This window comes from Protobothrops mucrosquamatus, unplaced genomic scaffold (genome assembly GCF_001527695.2).
Source record: "Protobothrops mucrosquamatus isolate PMUCROS unplaced genomic scaffold, P.Mucros_1.0 scaffold42, whole genome shotgun sequence".
NCBI classification, from domain to species: domain Eukaryota; kingdom Metazoa; phylum Chordata; class Lepidosauria; order Squamata; family Viperidae; genus Protobothrops; species Protobothrops mucrosquamatus.
Window position 1 is genome coordinate 1392182 of NW_015386424.1, and position 20317 is coordinate 1412498.

At 36.0% G+C, this 20317-nt stretch overlaps 1 protein-coding gene across 1 annotated transcript in view; it reads right to left on the reverse strand.

Annotated features, from left to right (window-relative positions):
* The window catches only part of ADARB2 (adenosine deaminase RNA specific B2 (inactive)), a 136233-nt gene that overhangs the window by 64063 nt on the left and 51853 nt on the right, over window positions 1-20317 (reverse strand). The window lies entirely within an intron of this gene.

A 20317-nucleotide genomic window follows, 5' to 3' on the forward strand; every position in this document is an offset into this window, starting at 1 on the left:
CAAAGCAGTGGATTGCATCTTCAAGTTTTCTCCTTTACTCATAACAGCTTGTGCCACTAACTACAAAGAATAATAAACCGTGCCGTTCATCTCTTTGCATTCACGTGGCCTGCAAATAGAAAATACCTTCAAACTGAGGATTGTCCTGAAATAGAAAAGGCAGCCACTGCAACATGGCTGGTAAGCTGCATTGCACGATTAACAGTCTTTCCTTAATCCTACTGACATTTTTCAGATTGTGAGTGCCTATCAAATCATTGTCAGCCAATTCATTTCCTTTCATTTCACTTGTATTCTGGCCATGATTTGTTGGTTTGAGTTTGTTTTCACTCCTTTAGATGTTACACACTGCATACACAAGCTATTTCCTCAGTACAGAATACAGCTAACTAAAGAGTCATTGACCGAGGTAGGTGGCTATAGAAATAGAACTAACAAACAAATAAAATAATATTTATCTAGCCATGGTTATTGCCTCTTTTTCATCAGACCTGTCATTTATTTCATGGACCAAGAAAGATACAACAAAAAAAGGCTGATCCTGAATTAAGGCTAAAATAAAGTAAAGATAGTCCTTGACTTACAACCACAATTGAGCCCCACATTTCTGTTGCTAAGTAAAACATTTGTTAAATGAATTGTGCCCCATTTTATGACCTTTCTTGCCACAATTATTAAATGAATCAGTATAGATGTTAAGTTAGTGACACAGTCATTAAGTGAATCTGGCTTTCCCATTGAGTTTGCTTGTCAGAAGGGGATCACATGACTTTGAGACATTGCAACCATCATAAATATGAATCAGTTGCCAGTTGCCAGTTTCAGTGCCATTGTAACTTTGAACAGTTACTAAATAAATGGTTGTAAGTTGAGGACTACCTGTAAAATAGCGAATGAAACCAACAGCATCCTTAATATGGCTAAAGGAGAGTCCTTGACAATAATCTAATCCCTGAGATTCCTGCATTTAAAAATAATTACAAAACAGGGAAGCAGATGTTTGACGCTCACAGTAGTTAAAAACAACACATAGTTTTTTGACAATATATAAGCTAATAATTTTATAGTAGCATATGATTTTTAAACTTTGCCCATTTTTTAGGGCAAAGTCTTGCCACCAACCCAATCCCTACTTCTCTAAGGAGTAATTCATTACTCACTTCAATGTACTGCACACTGTCTAGCATGGTTCTAGCTTCTAAATAGTGACTGAGATCGTTTTGTGTTTCTGTTTTGATAAATTTATGATCTGACTGCTTACCACATGTCTAGTATGGGTCTAACCTACTGGAATTGATCTATGTCTTCCTAGACAACACACTTAAATACTGAAGTTATTTCTGGACTGTGTAGAGGGGGGAAAAGGCACACATGCCGTGGCTTTGATCTGCCATGTAGCTGAGCAGATGCCGTCTCCAACTTTTTAGCATCCCACTGACTTAACTGCTTCTCCTAAGTTCCATAGATGTAAGATCTGGCCAATACGTGCAGTTTGTGGAAGCAAGAGCCTGAGCAGAAAAAGAACAGAAGCCTATTTAAATGAAGACCTGCAAGTAAACACTTCATGCGCTGAAAGCACCTCGCCTTCTGCTCTAAGAAAAAGTAGCTAAATCAGAACATGCTTCCACTGAGTGCTTTGTCTCAAAAGATTTGTTCACATCCCGCATGCCATATGGTTTTAGAGCAGCTATAATAATAAGTGTTCATTAATTATTAAGCTTTGCTGTAAATAAATACAGAAAAGCTGTCTTGCTGTCACAGTATGAGGAACAAGCCGTGCCTGCACAGATGTAAGTCATGCATTCTTTTTCCTGTTGACATCTCCCCGATTCTCCCTCCTTCTCCCCATGCCTTTTTAAAGTGAATGTAATCATCACCCATCTCAGGGCAGCAAGATATGATCTCTCCTTCCAGTGCATAGACAACAAAACACTCTTGCAAACTTATTTGCCGTCAATTCTCCATGACTATAGCTGTCCATTGTCGTTCTTAAATATGTCTCATTTGCAACACCTTTCAACTGCTTGAAATGTTTTGTTTTATAGACTTCAATAATCTATGAAAGAAGCCTATGGGAAAAGGGAAAGGAATCAACATACCTATGTATACTGGCAAAGGGACATGAGGATGCAATTAGGATATAATAATTGGGAAAAATCATGGCTCCAATACCTCCACATTTACTCCACCTTCTCCTAAACACATTATGTTGATCAGTCAGGTCAAACAACCCTTTGCTTTCATGGTGAGGCTTTGTAATGCTGAATAGGTTAACAACAAGACATGAATCAGCCATGATTTAATAATGAGCATGTTTTACTTAAGAGGCTGAAGAAGATGGAAGTTTTGTCCTGTCTGATTTTTAGTATGCTATCAAGATAAACTGGAGAGGCAACATGGAGAAACTGTTCCGTCTATAGGGATCTGAATCTATAGCTTGTCCATCTGAATTATGATTCTGAGTGTAGGATGTGTTGGGTTTGAAGATGTAGGTGTATTGATCCATCCATAGCCAATAATTCTTGTAACTGTGTTTACAGAGATTATTTCAGTTATGGTGCTGGAGATGGGAAGAAGGAGCGTTCTGAGGAACTTCAATAGCCACAGAGAGATTGCTTTTACAGGCTACCTTCAAAGCCTAACAACTGTCATGTACTGATGATTAATCCATGTGGGAGGTTTTGTAATGGTCAATAACTATGACCTTCTCATCCACTCTCTTGTAATACAGTAGTCAATCTGCTATTTACCAAGAGATAAGCTTGTGGTAGCTGTTCTCGCCCACTCAGTGGTAGACCTATTGTACAGCCTGCCTCCAGAAGTTGATGTTATAAACTTAATGTCTAATTTCCAGTCTTGTCTAGAGAAAGAAGTTTTCACTTCCATGAGACATTCATTGGTTTCATTCAGATTTTATTGCTCTAGGAAACTTGACTGCCACTAAATGCAAAGGTAAATATATTGACAAGTGATCAAGCATTTTGTTATTACTTATTTGGGCAGCTGTTCAATTTTTGGTGAATTTGAATTACAGGGTTTGGACTTTAAAGATTTCTATGGAGAATTTGTCTAAGAATCACTTGCAACAATACTATCTGCTAACTGAAATATTTAAGTCACACACAGATAGATGGATGTAATCAACGGTGGCACTGTGAAGATCCATCAATACAAAATAGATGGAGAGACACTTTCAGCCTTATATTAGGCTGCTCTGGGCCTCATTTTTGGACATGATCCACACAAACAATCTGTTATTCATTAATAACATCTGCTGTTTATTAATTGCTGCCGATTTTTAAAAATTCCTACTGTTCAATGTCAAGGGATGTAACGTGTTTAATTATTTCATTTTAATTCTATCATTCTAACCTTGTGAAGTGCCTTGAAGGATAAGGAGAGAAAAATCTAGATTTACAGGGAAATTCTTTCTATAACATCAAACATGATGGACAGTCAGGCCCAAAGAAAATTAACCACTAAGGGAAATTGTGATAGGTTCCTGCATAGAAAAAGGTGAGAATGATTCAACATTATAAACCAATAAAAGAAAGTGTATTCTTTTTTTTAAAAAAGATCAAATTATAACTTTAATTTTTTTCTAATCCAACAGTCTGATCCATTATTCTTTCTATAATGTCCTACTTATAAGCATCACATTTACAAAGAATTCATTAACTCAAAGGGACATATAGCTTCCGGAAGAATTGTTGTTAAAACATTAGAAAGAACAAATACATTTTAATACTGGAGTTGGATATTCCAGGAAATCCACTTTTCTTCACTGAATTTGGCAGCAAATTCCAAAGCAAATGAACACAAAGAGATCAAATCATGGCAAAATAGCCACTTGGCTTGAGAGAAAGATGATAAGAGTTAGGCTGAGAAAAGATTGACTGAGAATTTTTAAAGATCAGTAAATTTCTTGCATGACAATCAGAAGAAATAACCCGTGTTTGTTAAAGAAAAAAAGAACACAATCTAAGAAGAAAACAAATTGATTTTTTTAGAGAATTGAAACATCACCACTTACTGCCCTCCTTTTATTTTTCCCAGATAGTTTTTTTTTATAAAGTCTATCACTATTTAAATCCTTTTTTCTGCATTGCCAAAAGAAAAGGCCAAAAATGTTTTCTTGCTTTAGCAAAATCTTTTTGATATTCTTAGATTCTGAAAGCATAGAGCAAGACCAAGATATGGCTTTTGAGCCAGAAAATTAAACACAAATCTGTCTTTATAGGAAGAATTTACGTTATCTTATAGATCAGCAGTCTCCAACCTTTCCAGTTTTGCAGACCAGTGGATGATGGTGCTGCATGAGTGGCGGACAAGTGCATGCAAGCGCAGCTCCATTTGTGCAAGCATTGTGCACGCTTGCCATCCCGCTGTGCATGTACTCACCCACTGCTTCTGCAATTCAGTTCTGAACAGGCCATGGCCAGGTAGTGGGTTATGACCTGGGGGTGGGACCTCTGTTGTAGGTGGCCAGAGCTAGCATTTGGGGATGTTTTATTTAGATTTTATGGTTAATTCTTAATTTTTCAGTTTTCATGGATCTCCCAGAGAAACTCTACAGTCATTGTTCAGCATTCTTGATCTAAATGTGCTCTAAGGGCTGCAAAATATTGGAATGTGTTGTTGGTTTCCTTGAACTAGTAATACAACAATAGTGAATTTGATAACTAATGATTTGCTGACCTTTTCTGACACCCCAAGTAGGCTTTCTGATCGGGTTTGACTCTGGCTTAACTGTCTTACAAAATGCTTTATCCTTTTATTTTGTTCTATGAAGAAAGCTCTATTTGTTGATTATTTTAATGTTGATAGCTGAGAATCTCTCTTGCGAATGTGACTGTTTCTGAATCTGTGTTTCTGAATGTTGCTTGATAGGCAGCAGTTGGAAAAGTCCATTGGCTTATTGTTCACCCAACTATTAATATATTTTGTTTGTTTGTATCCGTCCTTTTCACAAATAACCCAAGACAGTGAACATATACGACATATCTTCCTCCTCCTATTTTCCCCACAACAATAACAACTCTGTCAGATGGGTTGGGCTGACAGTAAGTGACTGGACCAAAGTCATCCACTTGGTGGGTCTAGAACTTACAGTCTCCTAGTTTCTAGGCCAGCACTTTAACTACTAGGCCAGGTGTAGAGAACTTTGGCTCTTTTATGACTCGTGGACTTCAACTCCCAGAATTCCTGAGCCAGCCATGCTGGCTCAGGAATTCTGGAAGTTGAAGTTCACGAGTCATAAAAGAGTCAAGGTTGCCTACCCCTGTACTAGGCCAAATAGAGTCTCTTTATTTATCAGATTAGTAATCCATTTAACTTATTATCATTTGCATCAATTGCAACACTCCAGTATTTCAAATAAAAGATTTTTCATGGTTCAAAATCAGAGGTCCCCAACCTTTTGGGCATCAGGGACCGTTCCATGGAGAAAGGTTTTTCCATGGATCAGAGAGTGCATGGTTTTGTGTGCTGCCTGCATCCCATGGATGGGGCTTTGCTTGTTTGTGCAGACCAGCATGCCACGGCCCGGTACCGGTCCACAAACTGGGGGTTGGGGACCCCTGTTCTAAATGACTGAGATTGAACCAAGCATTTTCTTGTGCTCTAGTACAAAGCAATGGCATTTCTCCAAGGAAAATCCTTATACCATAGAGTCCATTGAATCTGATGATAACCTTGATGCCTAGAGTGGAAATTGGCACAAGAAGAGAAATAAACTGCACATAGAAACTGGGATAGGTCCAATCCTTGGACACTTAATTTCTTTCTCTCATGATGTGCTTTCAAGACTGAGCACTGCCAATTCCCTTAATACCACATTGTTGTGCTAAATGAAGCATAAGCCATGATACTCTTCAAAAATGACACTTGTCTAATTATACTGTTAAACTTACACTCTAGAATAGGAAAAGCGGAAGTACTGGGAGTTGTGATAAAACAGCAAGAAAAGGGGAACACTAGAGAACAGAGAAATGTCTACTTTGTCTTTTTTTACTAACTTCCTACTATGGGTAACCATTTTTTTATACAGAATGAATCAAGGGAAAAATATTATTTTTTTTCATGCAGTTATATAGTCCATTAAAAAACATCCTTATTTTTAAAGGGTTTGGTTTTCTTTGCTTTAAAAAACTGCTATGTTTATTTATATAAGATTGATGCAAGAAAAAAAATTGCCTATCTTAAAAAAAATCTACATATTATTTATATTATCTTAATCAAGATCTATATTATAACAAGGAATTCTATGTACAATAAGGAAGCACTCTTAACATGTTGGGAAAGATTCAATGGTGCTCAAAACAAATTTTTGCATAGAAATCATATCCATGTGGCTAGATCTGGAATTAATGGGTCTTTGTTTTGATTCAGGAGACCTCTCTTTACATTCTTATTTCTGAGTGCCATCTCAATTTGCCTCTGACTATATACACAGAGAACAAATAATTAAATTATGGATCTCAAAGCTGGATCATCAGCAAAAAATAACATTTATTCACATCTTACTGCTTATTTCAAATGGCATAAATAAATGAAATATGCTCTATTTGCAGTGGCAGTCTTTGGGGAAAAACTGACATTCAACGGGAATTTTGAATGGATATTAAAATCAATAGATTATTAGGGGGAAAAGTCTTTAGTAAACATTTTCTGTTGAAATCCTGTCTTTGGGCTTATTGGACTCAAATATTAAAAAGGTTAGATTTGCATACAGGCGGATAAAATATTCTCCTAAACAAGTACCATCAAAGACTGCTGTTGCTTTTTTTGCCACTCCAGCTCTTTCTGTTGACATTTGGAGGCAAATGTAGAGCATACCAAATGGAAAATTTGAAAAATATCTCCCCATTGGTAATAAGGGATTTATGCTGGCTTAAATACACAACCTCACCCTTATCTCCAGCCATTTTACATTAAATAGGAAAAAGAAACACTTTTATTCTTTTATTTCAAAAATCAATATAAACCTAGGATTTCTTGTATTTCCAGCTTTTTAAATTTAGCTTTTATTGTTTGGTGTGATCCTCATGCAGACTTTTCTTGGCTTAGAAAGGTTGTTGGAAAAGAGTTGTTCTTCTTTGTCCTGACATTTTAACACAATTTCCCACACCTTGAAGCTCTCAAGGGGGTCCCTGTCCCTCACTCAATATTATAAATGATTGCATGACCAAGGTTCATAGCAAAATACGCCTAACTATTAATGAACTAAAGGTGACTACTTTGGAAAGGCAGATGAGTTATTGAGGAATGAGATTTTTTTTGTCTTCTATTAAGAGGTATGATAATGTTACTCACTTTTTAATTAGTAGTGAACATACCTACTTGACAAGAAACTAATCTGCCCATTGATTTACATAGCTTCAAGAGAAGTTGGTATCTTTCTTCCAGGACCCTTTGATCTGTCATTTGTCCTGGGGTTCTTTGGAAATTATCAAAACACTTTTGTACTTATGCTTGTGATGAAAATTATTTCTGGGATGGGGGGGAAGGTACTGTTCACTGCTGGAGTGATTGAAATTCTCCCTGATATTTGTTTCATAAAACATTTTGCAATCCATAAAAGTTATTTGACAACAGTCAATCGCTGGCCATCAACATACCAATCAACCAATAGGAAGGCACCACATAAATACGACTCATAGGATAGCCCAGTGATAGTGAACCTTTTAGAGACTGAGTGCCCAAACTGCAACCCAAAACCCACTTATGCATTGTCGAGTGCCGGGTGGGTGTGGCCCATTGGGTGGGTGTGGCCCATTGGGTGGGTGTGGCCCATTGGGTGGGCATGGCTGCAGTGGTAATGGCAGCCTGGGTGGGACTAAAAAGTTCAATCAATCAATTCCAACTTTGCAAGATCTTTTTTTTTCCCGCGAGAAGTTGAAATTGACTGATTGAACCTTTTTTTTTTTTTTTTGCACACAGCGGCGGAGGCCTAAAGCGAAAAGGTTTTATAAAACCCAGCTGAAGGCCTAGGACTGGGGCGACGGTGCGTGCCCACAGAGAGGGCTCTGAGTGCTGGTTCTGGCACCCGTGCCATAGGTTTGCCACCACTGGGATAGCCCAAAGCATATATTCCATTAGAGAGAGGTTCCCTGAAAATAGGCTCCAGCACAAGTCTGAAAGCTCAGCAGAGTAAAACTCTGGTCCCGATATAAAAGTTGTTTGTTTGGTTTCTCTCAGATTTATTGAAACTAGACAACCTGTAATCCTTTGGCTCATCATTTCGAATATATTTCCTTACCAGATCCTCAATGCCTTCAACAATGGGAGAACTTCTAATTTCCTTGGAAAGTTCTAAAAAATTCAACAAGATATTTAAAAAAGTCTGCCTTGAAAGTAGTCCATGTTGAACTGCATAGCACAGTCAAACATGAGAAGCTAATCACAGAGAATGTTTTATGAAATTTTGTATTATGTCATTAAAAGGGTCCATAATTTTTACATCATAAAAGTTTTATAAAACTTGTCAATTCCTTGGGAATCATGGGGCCTGGATTTTGGATATATTCTGTAAGTTAGCCCATTTGAAGTATCTTGGTTCAAAAAGAGGGATGACACTTATTATGTGACACTTATTATCATTTATTATGTGTAGACAAGAGGAAGCAATGGAATTTGATAACTGGTCACCAGAGAGAAGAAAGCACATAATGGTATAACAGAGTTGGAAAGGACCTTAGAGATCTTCTAGTCCAATCACTTGTCCAAACTGGAGACCCTATACCTTTCTGGACAAATGGCTGCCCAATCTGTTCTTAAAAACCTCCACTGATGGAGCATCCACAATTTCTGGAAGAAACTCGTTCCATTGATCTCACTATCAGAAAATTCCCCTTAGTTCTAGCTTGGATTTCTTTTTGATATGTTTCCATCTGTTACTTTTGATTTGTTGATATAGAAATGGCTGGTTCATACTACTATAGAAATGTAAAAAGTTGAAATTCAATGTTAATGCCTTATGCTACTGAAACAGAGGGAGTTGGAAGCCAACGGCTTCCCCCCTTTTTCACACTTCTCTTTTTCACCTCCCCCTACCATTGTTCCTTACTATTTGCTTTTGTATGTTCATATTTTATGTTATAAGTGAATAAAAATCTTTAAAAAAAGAAGCCAATTGGAGCCCATGAACTTACAGTGCAGAAGACATTTGACAAGGGGATTTTCAAGCTATACAGGTCAACCTCAGTGTTAGTAACAACCTTTAAAGCGCTTCGTGGCAATGGACCTAGGTATTTGCAAGACCGCCTCCTACCAAACACCTCCCTTCGACCAGTCCGCTCCCACAGAGAGGGCCTCCTTAGGGTGCCGTCGGCCAGACAATGCCGGCTGGTGACCCCCAGGGGGAGAGCCTTCTCTGTGGCAGCTCCTGCCCTCTGGAATGACCTACCCCCCGACCTACGTACAGTTGCAGACCTGCGCCTTTTTCGCCAAGCCCTGAAGGCCCATCTATTCCGTGCGGCTGGCCTGGCGTAGTTTGATTATGTTTTAGTGGGGGTTTTGTATGGGGTATTTTTAGAGCAGGCCTGTTATTTAATTTGATTTTAGAACAGAAATTTGTGTATATTTATCGTGGTTTTTATTATCGCCTGTTCACCGCCCTGAGTCCCGTAAGGGAGATAGGGCGGTATATAAATTAAATAAATAAATAAATAAATAAATAAATAAATAAATAAATAAATAAATAAATAAATAAATAAATAAATGCTTAAGGAAGAAATAGAGACAGAAGAACCTTATCTGATGCCAATCCAGATATAGACTTGAGTTCATACCCGGTTATGTTCCTGCTTCATTTTCCTAAGACTGAACAGGAGAAATTTCATTTTGGTTACATAATTGTGACAAGAAACAATTGTTGAATATAGGCAATTGTGTTCTTTCCATAATTCATTCTTCCTGAGATGAAGAAAGGGCACTTAAAACATCCAACCAAAGAGCTTATTTTGTGAATAGTATTTGATAGCTATTTTTCTCATGGTCATTGCTTGTGTTATATTCATCACAATTTATTGCTAACACTTGGGGTTTTTTCGGAAGAAAGACATTTGTCACCATATCACCACAGTCGTCATTACATTTTCGGCACTGTTTTTTTAGTGAATTTCCTCAGGCAACTTGATCCAAAGATGCCCTCCCTCTCCTCCTCCCTCATTTCAAGAGGACTGGAAAGGAAGCAAGCATGTAAAATCAGTGGGACCCAAAATGTATTCCTGTATGAGTTTTAGTGTACAGTTTAAATCAAAGCCTAGCAATGTTGTGTACCAGTGAGCAAAGAAGCTCCTTGAAGATTTCAGGGACAAGTCTTGATGAAATTCAGACAATAAGCAGTAAAAGACAGTGTATTCTTTAAGATATTCAATACCAATGGATTGTAAAGATATAGAAAGATGGTGGCGCTCGTATGAAAAAACCCAACTGTCCACCCCAATTAATGTTATTTATATTAAGTGATCATTTTGTAATCAATATAATGTTGTTTACCTTATTTGTGTAAATGTGAATGGAGATTCTCAGTTATCCAGATCATGGTTGGTGCAAACATGCTTTTTCAAAAGGCAACTGGATTGTCTTTGCTTTTCCTTGAAGATGTTTTGCTTCTCATCCAGTTTCACTTTTCATCCAAGAAACTTCTTCAGAATTGAAAAAGCTTCTTGGATGAGGAGTGAAATGCCTTCAAGGAAAAACCAAGAAAGTCCAGTTGCCTTTTGAAAAAGCACCTTTGGACTTATTTGTGTAATGACATCATTAAACTGCAGGTGAGTACTCTCAAATGTAATAGTCATTTGTTAATAGATATGTGTTTCTCTAATTAGTCCATTAAATTGAGGATTTACTGTAAATTACCGCACATAAGAAACATGCCTTTTTCCCCCATGATCTTTCTTTCATCAGATTTACCCAGCATCATAGAGAAAGATTTTTGAGTGTACACTGAATAGTACTGGTTGCATTCCAATCTTAAACAAAAAGCAAAATATTTTAAGAAAACCAAACCAAGCTAAAAGAACAAATACTGTTTTGGGGGATTGTTATATACTGTATTTTTGCTTGCATTTTGTTTCTTGTCTTCAGGGTGGATAGACCCAGTTACATTGGGGATGAGTGCACCATTAGGAACCTTTAAAAAACCTGGTTAGGGATACATGGCCATGGAGAAAATCTGTCTAGGGGCCATTAGGAGTGGAAAACGACTTTATGGTACATAATCAAACAATTAGAAATTTTAAATTCACATTCATCTGTTAATGTGATGATGTTAACAGATGAGTCTTTCTATCTGGGCTCAGTTCATTGCTGTTTGCCCTGTCATATCACTTTTAAAACATGCAAATTGGCCCCATTTCAATGAGTTGAGAGAAATAAGCTTTTACTGAAAAAAAAACACCAGTTGCTCCCTAAAGTAAAGCTGAATTGTCATGTTTGAGGAGTTTGGGGGACAATTGTGACATTATTTTTGCATTTTATTGCTTGGGTAATGAAGAACATGACAGCCAATTTTGCAGAATAATTCCTGAAATCAGTCCCTACTCTATCAGCAAGTGTCAAGAGAGAATGAAAGAGAAAGAGAGAGAGAAAGAGAAAGAGGATGGGAGCCTAGCTCCTTAACTTACATCTATAGGAAACAAATACAAGGTTGGTGGTAAGGAATGAATAATGCAACAAAAAAATGAGAGTTTTTACAATTTGTAGTATGTTCCAACTGTGTTGGGAAAAGTCTCAGTTGCCAAGCTGTTGTACTACCACAGAGATTACATTAGCACAACTGGGCCTTATGTAACTAGATAAGAGCTCTATAAAATCACTCTTGGGAATAACTAACTTTTAAAACAGTCTTTTATGTGTTACACAAAATAAAATTAGATTTCCAGTTCATATTGCAAACCTGTTCTTGGTAGTAAAAATCCATACTTTGTCTAATCTAAGAATCACCTCAATTTCTTTCTCACTTTGTAAATCCATATTAATGGTCTTCTTACATACAATAGTACCCGTACTCCTCATCCATCCTAGTTTTTGTCACAAAAGTGCTAGTATTTGAGTTGGTTCAGGTTTAGTCTCTTGTAACAACAGCCCTTGACTACATTTCCTAAGCAAACCTTTGTGCAGGGTTCAATTAATCACTAACTATTTTGATCTTAAACATTTGGATACCTATGTTCTCACCAAGATGTATTATACCCACACAAACAACCCCCCCCACACTCAAATAAAGAGAAAAGGAGAACGAAGCTCTCAAGCATTATATTTTATATATTAAACATAAGGCTGTGCTATATATACATTCATAATGTTATGCAATTAAATTATAAATAATTAAGTCAATTTATTCAAACTCAGAGAGGAAAACGGATATTAAGCAAATGAAGTAGTATATACTATCCAAACTTCCCTGGTTAGATATTTTGAGCTTATATGGAAAATATCCAAAGAGCTTTATAGTTATTGTGTCCAGACCATAGATAGGAAAACAGGGAAAATACAAATATGACATGTCCAAAGCCATTAAATAATTCAGTGACAAATTAACATTTGTAACCAACTCCTCAAGACTCTGTTGCATTACGTGGCTATAAATCTAATTCTAATTCAAGATAATTTGCAGTCTGAAATGATTCATGGAAATGTGGCAAATGAAAATATTTTAATTTTTTCCAATAACTGACACTGCTTTTAATAGCAAAAGGTTATGAAGAACACTGAACTATGAATCCATGATTACTTTGCACCTAGCATTAAACAACACTGTTCAATAAGATCGCATTAAATGTGGCTGCAGATAATTGCATCTATCTTATTTCTTAACAATTAGTCTGAACCAGATCAAATGGATAAATGGTTTGTATATACTGTTAAGCCAATTTGAAGGCATAATGGATTTCAACTTTGCTTCCTGCCCAGCACCTCCTTGGTTCTAGAATCCATAAGATTATAATTTAATGTCTAGTTCTCATAATCAATCAATCAATCAATCAATCAATCAATCAATCAATCAATCATCATCATCATCATCATCATCATCATCATCATCACCAACAACATCATCATCCATCATCATCCCCCAATCATCCTATATTCAATTATAATTACACCACAATGTTGAGACTCTAGAAAGAGTACAGAGAAGAGCAACAAAGATGATTAGGGGGCTGGAGGCTAAAACATACTGTACTGTATAAAGAATGATTGGTGGAATTGGGTATGTCTAGTTTAATGAAGAGAAGGATGAGGGGGGACATGATAGCAGTATCCCAATATCTCAGGAGTTGCCACAAAGAAGAGGGAGTCAAGCTATTTTCCAAGGGGCCTGAAGGCAGGACAAGAAGCAATGGATGGAAACTAACAAAAGAGAGAAGCAACATAGAACTAAGGAGAAATTAGAACAATTGATCAGTGGACTTCCGGTTTGCCATCACAGCCACCGTGGATGCTGGAGGGCAAGCTCCATCTTCTGCATTTGGTTTCGTTCCACTGGGGGACCCTGGAAAGGGTCAAAAATTGCCCTTTAGGGGCGATGAGCAAGGAGGGGATCCCCGCTTGATTGCAGGAGGGTGGCAGACCTTCCGCTTGATCCAGGACAGCCCTCCAAACCAGCGGAGGAAAGACCGGCCATAGCAATATGGCTCATCACTGAGCTGCACACAGCTGAAGTCCAACTCACCACCAAGCACTTCTAAAGTAATGCGAATGAAACTGGGTGAGTTCCAATCTTCTCTTTATCCTAAGTATTTTCTTTTCCTGTAAAAGCGGCCCAAAGTATCTTTCCCCCTGTGAGGAGAGAGGAAAGGGAATTTCTATCCCACCCTCTAAGAACTGACTACCCAGGGGAATTAAAGCACTAAAAGAACAACTTTAATCTAATTGGATTTATATGTTCCTGAAACCTGGGGACCAAAAGTTTTCTTATTTTTATTGGAGACTTTATTTTTATCTACAAAAAATTTTTTTGAAAAAAGATTATAAAAATTTTGAACTTAAAAAACTTTAAATGGCATCAGTGACATCTTGTGGCAAAGTTTGGTATAACAACTTGTTATTGCCTAAAAGAGACTTGGCTCGAAGCCCAGACTTTAGATAAGACTCTTTTGACCTTGGTACCACCCATGAGAAACTCACCTGTAAAGAGAATGGCTGGGCGGTATAATTGGCCTACTTGAACTATGAATGTAAACCTTTACTGACTTTCAGAGTTAGAGAGGTCTCATACCTAGTTATAAAATTATTTTTAACGTCTGATTTTAAAGTCCTCAACTTAACACATTATCAAAAGAATATGGATGAAGACCAGGAAAAGATCCTTTCCATGTTGAAAGCAATACATGAAACTATTCTTTCAGCTTGTGATAAAATAAGACCTAACATAAAAGAACAAGATGCCAGCTTAGATACACAAACCCAAACTTTGACTACAATCAAAGAACCAACAACACAGAAGATAACAGAAGAAGTGGAACAATCAAATATTAAGACAGAGGACTTAATTGACCAACAAATACAGTTAATGGAAAATCCAGAAAAGGGAATGACAACATTGAAAATGGAAAAGACTTTCTATATAAATCAGAAAAAATTTTGACAAAGAAGAAGAATAGATTTAATGGAAGATAAACATATCAGAGCAATTATGGGGAATTGGAACAATAGGGAGACAATTTAATGAATACAAATGGGCTAGCTAAATGGCAACTAAATGGTCTCTCTTATTTCAAATAACATATATAATAATAGTGGGAGATCTATTTGATGATTTAAAAACACTGATGTGGAAGACTAGTTGGCAAAGGAAGAAAGCCAGAATAAGGCTGAAGAAAATTGGGGTTTTGATTTATTAGAGGGGATTTTATATTATTAATTAGAGGGTTAAAGGGAGAAGTTGAGATAAGGGGAATTTTGGTCATTAGATTTAAAATATTTGGAAATTAGTTGAAAATAAGGATTTTATCTGTTTAATATTTAAAAATTAGACCCCCCCAAAATTTAATTATTATAAAATATGTTTGATTTATTGATTAACCCAGACAATATATATGGCTTTGATTTACTAAAGAGGATATTGTATTATTAAGTAGATGATTTAATATGGTAGGAAATAGATAACTTTTAGGAAATAGAACAAGACTATATTCAAATAGATAAAATGTATATTTTGAATATTAGATTCTGTTATGAATTGGGATAAGAGAAATTTTGGTTACCTAAAGCCTGAAAATTATAAATATCAAATTTTAAATTGGAATATTGATGGGAAATTAAAAATTGGGAAAAAATTAATAACAGGACATGGATTGTTTATGAAGATTGAATGTAAAAGTAATTAAGATATGTATAAACTAAAAATTTATTGATAAATGTAATAATGATGTTTTTACTGAGTTGATATAATAAGAACTGTATTAGCTTAAATACGAGATAGTAGATATTAAGTGAAAAAGAGAGGAAATATTTGATGTTGTAACTTGAGATTTGTACTAAAGATTTTTATATGTTATTGAACTATTGATTAACCCAGCCACCACATTGCTTTTTAAATACTTAAATGTAAAATTGGAAAATTAATAAAATATTATTTTAAAAAAAGAACAATTGATCAGTGGAACAACCTGCCTACAAAAGTTGTGGATGCTCCAACACTGTAAGTTTTTAAGAAGAGATTGGACAACCATTTGTCTGAAATGGTATTGGGTTTCCTGCTTGAGTAGGGGACTGGGTTAGAAGACCTCCAAAATCCCTTCCAACTCAGTTATTCTGTTGTTCACAACATCAATTTCTTATGTGAATCTGGATCAAGTGCAACTATTTTCTTAAAAGAGTTTGACAGCATTCAAAATTGGGAAAGTCAGCCTTTGCTTACTTTAAATTAAATTAAAAATTGTCACATTATAAAGTTGAAATCTGGCAGATTAAAGCCACCATCCTCATACAAGTTTAATTTAACTAAAGAAAATCAAGAAATGATCTAAGTAGCTTCTTAAAAATTCCAAAAAGAGAGAAAAAATAAAGAGCCAAAGACTTCCAGTTTTGCATTAGAGCAAAATCGATGCAGGAAGGCAGGGCTCTGCCTTCCATACCTGATCCCGCCCTGCTGAGGACCCTAAAAAGAGCCTAAAGTTGCTCCAAAGAGGCAATGAAAAAGGAGGGGTGTCTCATCGATCATGGAGAGATGGCAGTCTTTCCGTTCAATCCAAGAAAAGCCCTCCAAACTGGCAAGGGAAAGACTGGCTACATTCCTATGGCCAGCCATTAGCTGCTGATAATCAAAGAAGAAAAGCACCAATTAACACATCATAAACAGCATATTTGGAACTGGATGAGAATATTGATCCTTTCTTTACTATTTTGCAATGAATTTCCTAGGAAAGGCTCCCAAGAAGCTAAAAATCTCCGAATGTGAACGGAAGCGGCGTTTTAATTTCTATAGGGGACAGAAACACACAATATTTAAGTGGAAGTAAATTTGAGAACTGAGATAATTGTTAAGATTTTCTCTTTGAAAAAAAAGATTGAGGTGAAATATAAGAAATCAATCCTTTGTTTTAAGAGTGGAAATGGATTTTGAATGACATCTAGTGGTGGATCTGAGTACAGCACTATAACTAACTTCCTGCCTACTTGGTGATTCCTAGCTTAAGGGAGAACAGCTGCCAATAAAGAAAAATATTTTGGCATACTTATCACCCTGACTTTGTTGGACTATAAACACCCACTGATTTGGATTTTTAATCTCAAGAGCTAGTGGAAGACAAAAAAAAAAACTTGATGTTTGATTACGTCTGGCTGGGAAAGACATTTGAGCTGTTTTCAGGGAGGTTGAACACTTTGAACATTGTGGATTATAACCTTGCCTGACTGACAATTTTTGGATGCCTGAAACAAAGGATCACTATAAAATATTGCTTTTGGGATTGGACCTGTATTCTAAAATCTATTGGATTATAAAAGCTGTATATAAAGACCAGAAAGCTAGAGGAAACTTTGTTCTATTCTTACTGAAACTGATGATATTAGAGGATCTCCAGGAATGATGCCTCAAGAAAAAACAAATCCCTTTCAGAATATACTCAAGTTACAACTACTTCACCAAACAATTGTTGCATATAAACAGAACATAAAAAAAAACTACAATGAGACTAAAAATAAGTTAGTTAATATAAATGAGCAAATCTCCAAATTAAATCTACAACTAGAAAGTTCCCAGACAAAGACTATAATGTATGAACAAATAAACCAGAGATCGTAAGATGAAGCAGAGGAAGTGGATCTAGAGACAGAAGACATGAAAGAAGGGAAATATAAATTACCATATCTAAATAAAATACTACAAGACTTATCCATAACAATGAAATTGCAAAAGATCCTTTACCCTTTAAGCTTGCAATATGCACCTGATGACAAGGAAGAAGATTTAAAAAAAATGGAACATAGAGCTGTCAAGGGAAATGTTACAACTTTGGAGACAAAAAATGAAAAGAGAAATTGAGGAAGAAGGAAAGTGGGAGTTGCTTAAGGAATATAAATAGATGAATTTCCCCTCAAAAATACCCTACCTAAATTGTCTTCCTCATGCCAAGCAACTTTCATAAAAATAGAAAGAAAATTCCTGGGCGATTTAATTGCCCTGGCTTGGAAAGCTACTTGGCAAAGAAAGAAAGTGAGAGATTTAAAAAATAGAAAATTTGACCTATTAGAGGTCATCATATGTTTAAGTACTTGTTTGAATATGGTTAAAAGAACAGATGATCCTTAGATATAATTAGACTTTTATAATGAAAGATATGATTTAGAATTAAAATAGCATCTTTTTTCCCTCTTCTTTTGATATGGGAAACATGAAAATAAGAGGATTGGTATGAATAAAATTTTTAGCTATATAAATGTATTTAATATTGGAAAATCATAACTGACAAAGATACATTAAATATTGATGAGAAATTAAACCTTAACAAGAGCACGAAAAACAGGATATTGATTAATGAATTGATATTATTGTTATTTGTATAATATTAGTAAAATACGATGAAGATGTTTATATCTAACTCTGTATACATCAATAGTATCAAGAATTGTAACTGTGTAATGAGGGGAAAATGGAAAAAATATGGGGAAGAAAGGAGGATCAGGGAAAAAATACTGGATTGTGCAGTACTGAATAGACTTATATTGAAGAAGTGAATGTTAAATATGTGAACCCAGACAACATGTTGTTTACTAAGCTCTAAAGATTGTAATTCTTAAAAATTAATAAAACTTAAAAAAAAAGAAAAAAAGAAATAAAGAGCCAAAAATGATATACTGAGTAATATAATTCACTGTGGAAAGCAAAAGAGGCATGTAAATAAAGGTCCATTATACCCACTCTTTTTATTTTAATTGCTTTTCTTCTTTTTAAGGCATGATTAGCAATTTTCACTTATTTTGTTTCCTTCCCATCATGAATGCTATAAAGAGCCTAGGAGAGAATGTGAGGGGAAGGGAGGAGAAGATGAGAATGGGAATGGTAGAAGACTGCTTGTTTTATATTGAAAAAATGTAAAAACAACAATAAAACAATAATGCCTGTACAAATGGTACACTTGGTAGCATGCTACCATTTTTTTTGTGTTTCTAGGCATTGCTCAAATGCCCTTTCAGAGCCTTTGAAGTAACATTTAGAACAATCTGTCATCCACAATGCTAAATTGTCAATAATTTTAATATACAAAGAGATGCTACAGATAAGATGAAGAGTTTTCACACCCTAAACCTGTATGTGTTTTTGTCATCTGGCCTAGAATTAATTTATTAATTCACTGTGTTTAACAGACAATTGGAAACTATATGTATTTGTCTGCCTGTCTATCTATGTATCTGGTGCCTTCCTTCTCCAGGATGTAGTTTAGATAGAAGTGAGATTTTCTTATCCTATGTATTCTATTATGGGTAATATTAATAACTTTGAGGAATGGAAGGAAGAGCTTCAACCAAGACATCAGTCAGATAAAAGCATTTTGAGTCCTGGTAGAAATGTAATTTGAGAAAGACTTGACCTTCCCTAGTTCTCTTGAATACAAAGGAGGGAGAGGGTAAGGAGTAACCTGAAAGAGTCTGTTACTGTAACCTATAATAAAAGTAGTATAACTTTCATAACTTTGATTTCCTACTCTGGTTTACCTCAAAAAGCTGACATCAATCATGCAAATATTATAATAATAATAAATAATAAAGTTGGAAGGGACCTTGGAGGTCATCGAGTCCAACCCCCTGCTCAGGCAGGAAAACCTATACCATTTCAGAAAAATGGCTGTCTAGTCTCTTCTTAAAAACCTCCATTGTTGGAGCATTCACAGCTTCTGGAGGCAGGTTGTTCCACTGATTAATTGTTTTAATTGTCAGAAATTTTTTCCTTAGTTCTAGGTTGCTTCTCTCCTTGATTAGTTTCCATCCGTTGCTTCTTGTCCTGCCTTCAGGTGCTTTGGAGAATAGCTTGACTCCCTCTTCTTTGTGGCGGCCCCTGAGATATTGGAACACTGCTATCATGTCCCCCCTCGTCCTTCTCTTAGTTAAACTAGACATACCCAATTCCAGCAACCGTTCCTTATATGTTTTAGCCTCCAGTCCCCTAATCATCTTTGTTGCTCTTCTCTGTACTCCTTCTAGAGTCTCAGCATCTTTTTTACATTGTGGTGACCAAAACTGGATGTGGTATTCCAAGTGTGGTCTTATCAAGGCATTGTAAAGTGGTATTAATACTTCACGTGATCTTGATTCTATCCCTCTGTTAATGCAGCCCAGCACTGTGTTGGCTGTTTTGGCAGCTGCAGCACACTGCTGGCTCATATTTAAGTGATTGTCCACTAGGACTCCAAGATCCCTCTCTCAGTTACTATTACATATTGTGAAATCTAATTTTTATGTCAAACAATTGACATTTGTTAGCATTCATTCACAGCTAAGCACAGACTCAACATCCAAGCAATTACATTAACACTTCAATTCCTTTTAATGGGACATTCATCATATTCTCAGCACTCTGTGTGAGCTCCTGTGGCATTCAAACCATCAACAGTTTTCTTAATTTTTAAACTGATCTTGAAAGAAAGATTCAGAAAAAAACCCCAAAGGTTTAACATCTGGCTTTATCACTTGGCTTTTCAGAAAGTATTTTTAAGGCAGTTGGAGGATCATAATTCACTTGCCAAAATGAATGTAACCCAAATATGTATTTTGATAAATTATAATCACTAACTTATTACATCACATCTGCCCAAAGAGTTCCACAGTGATCACAATCAGTTGCTCTTCGTTGGTTATGTACCTTTTTCCT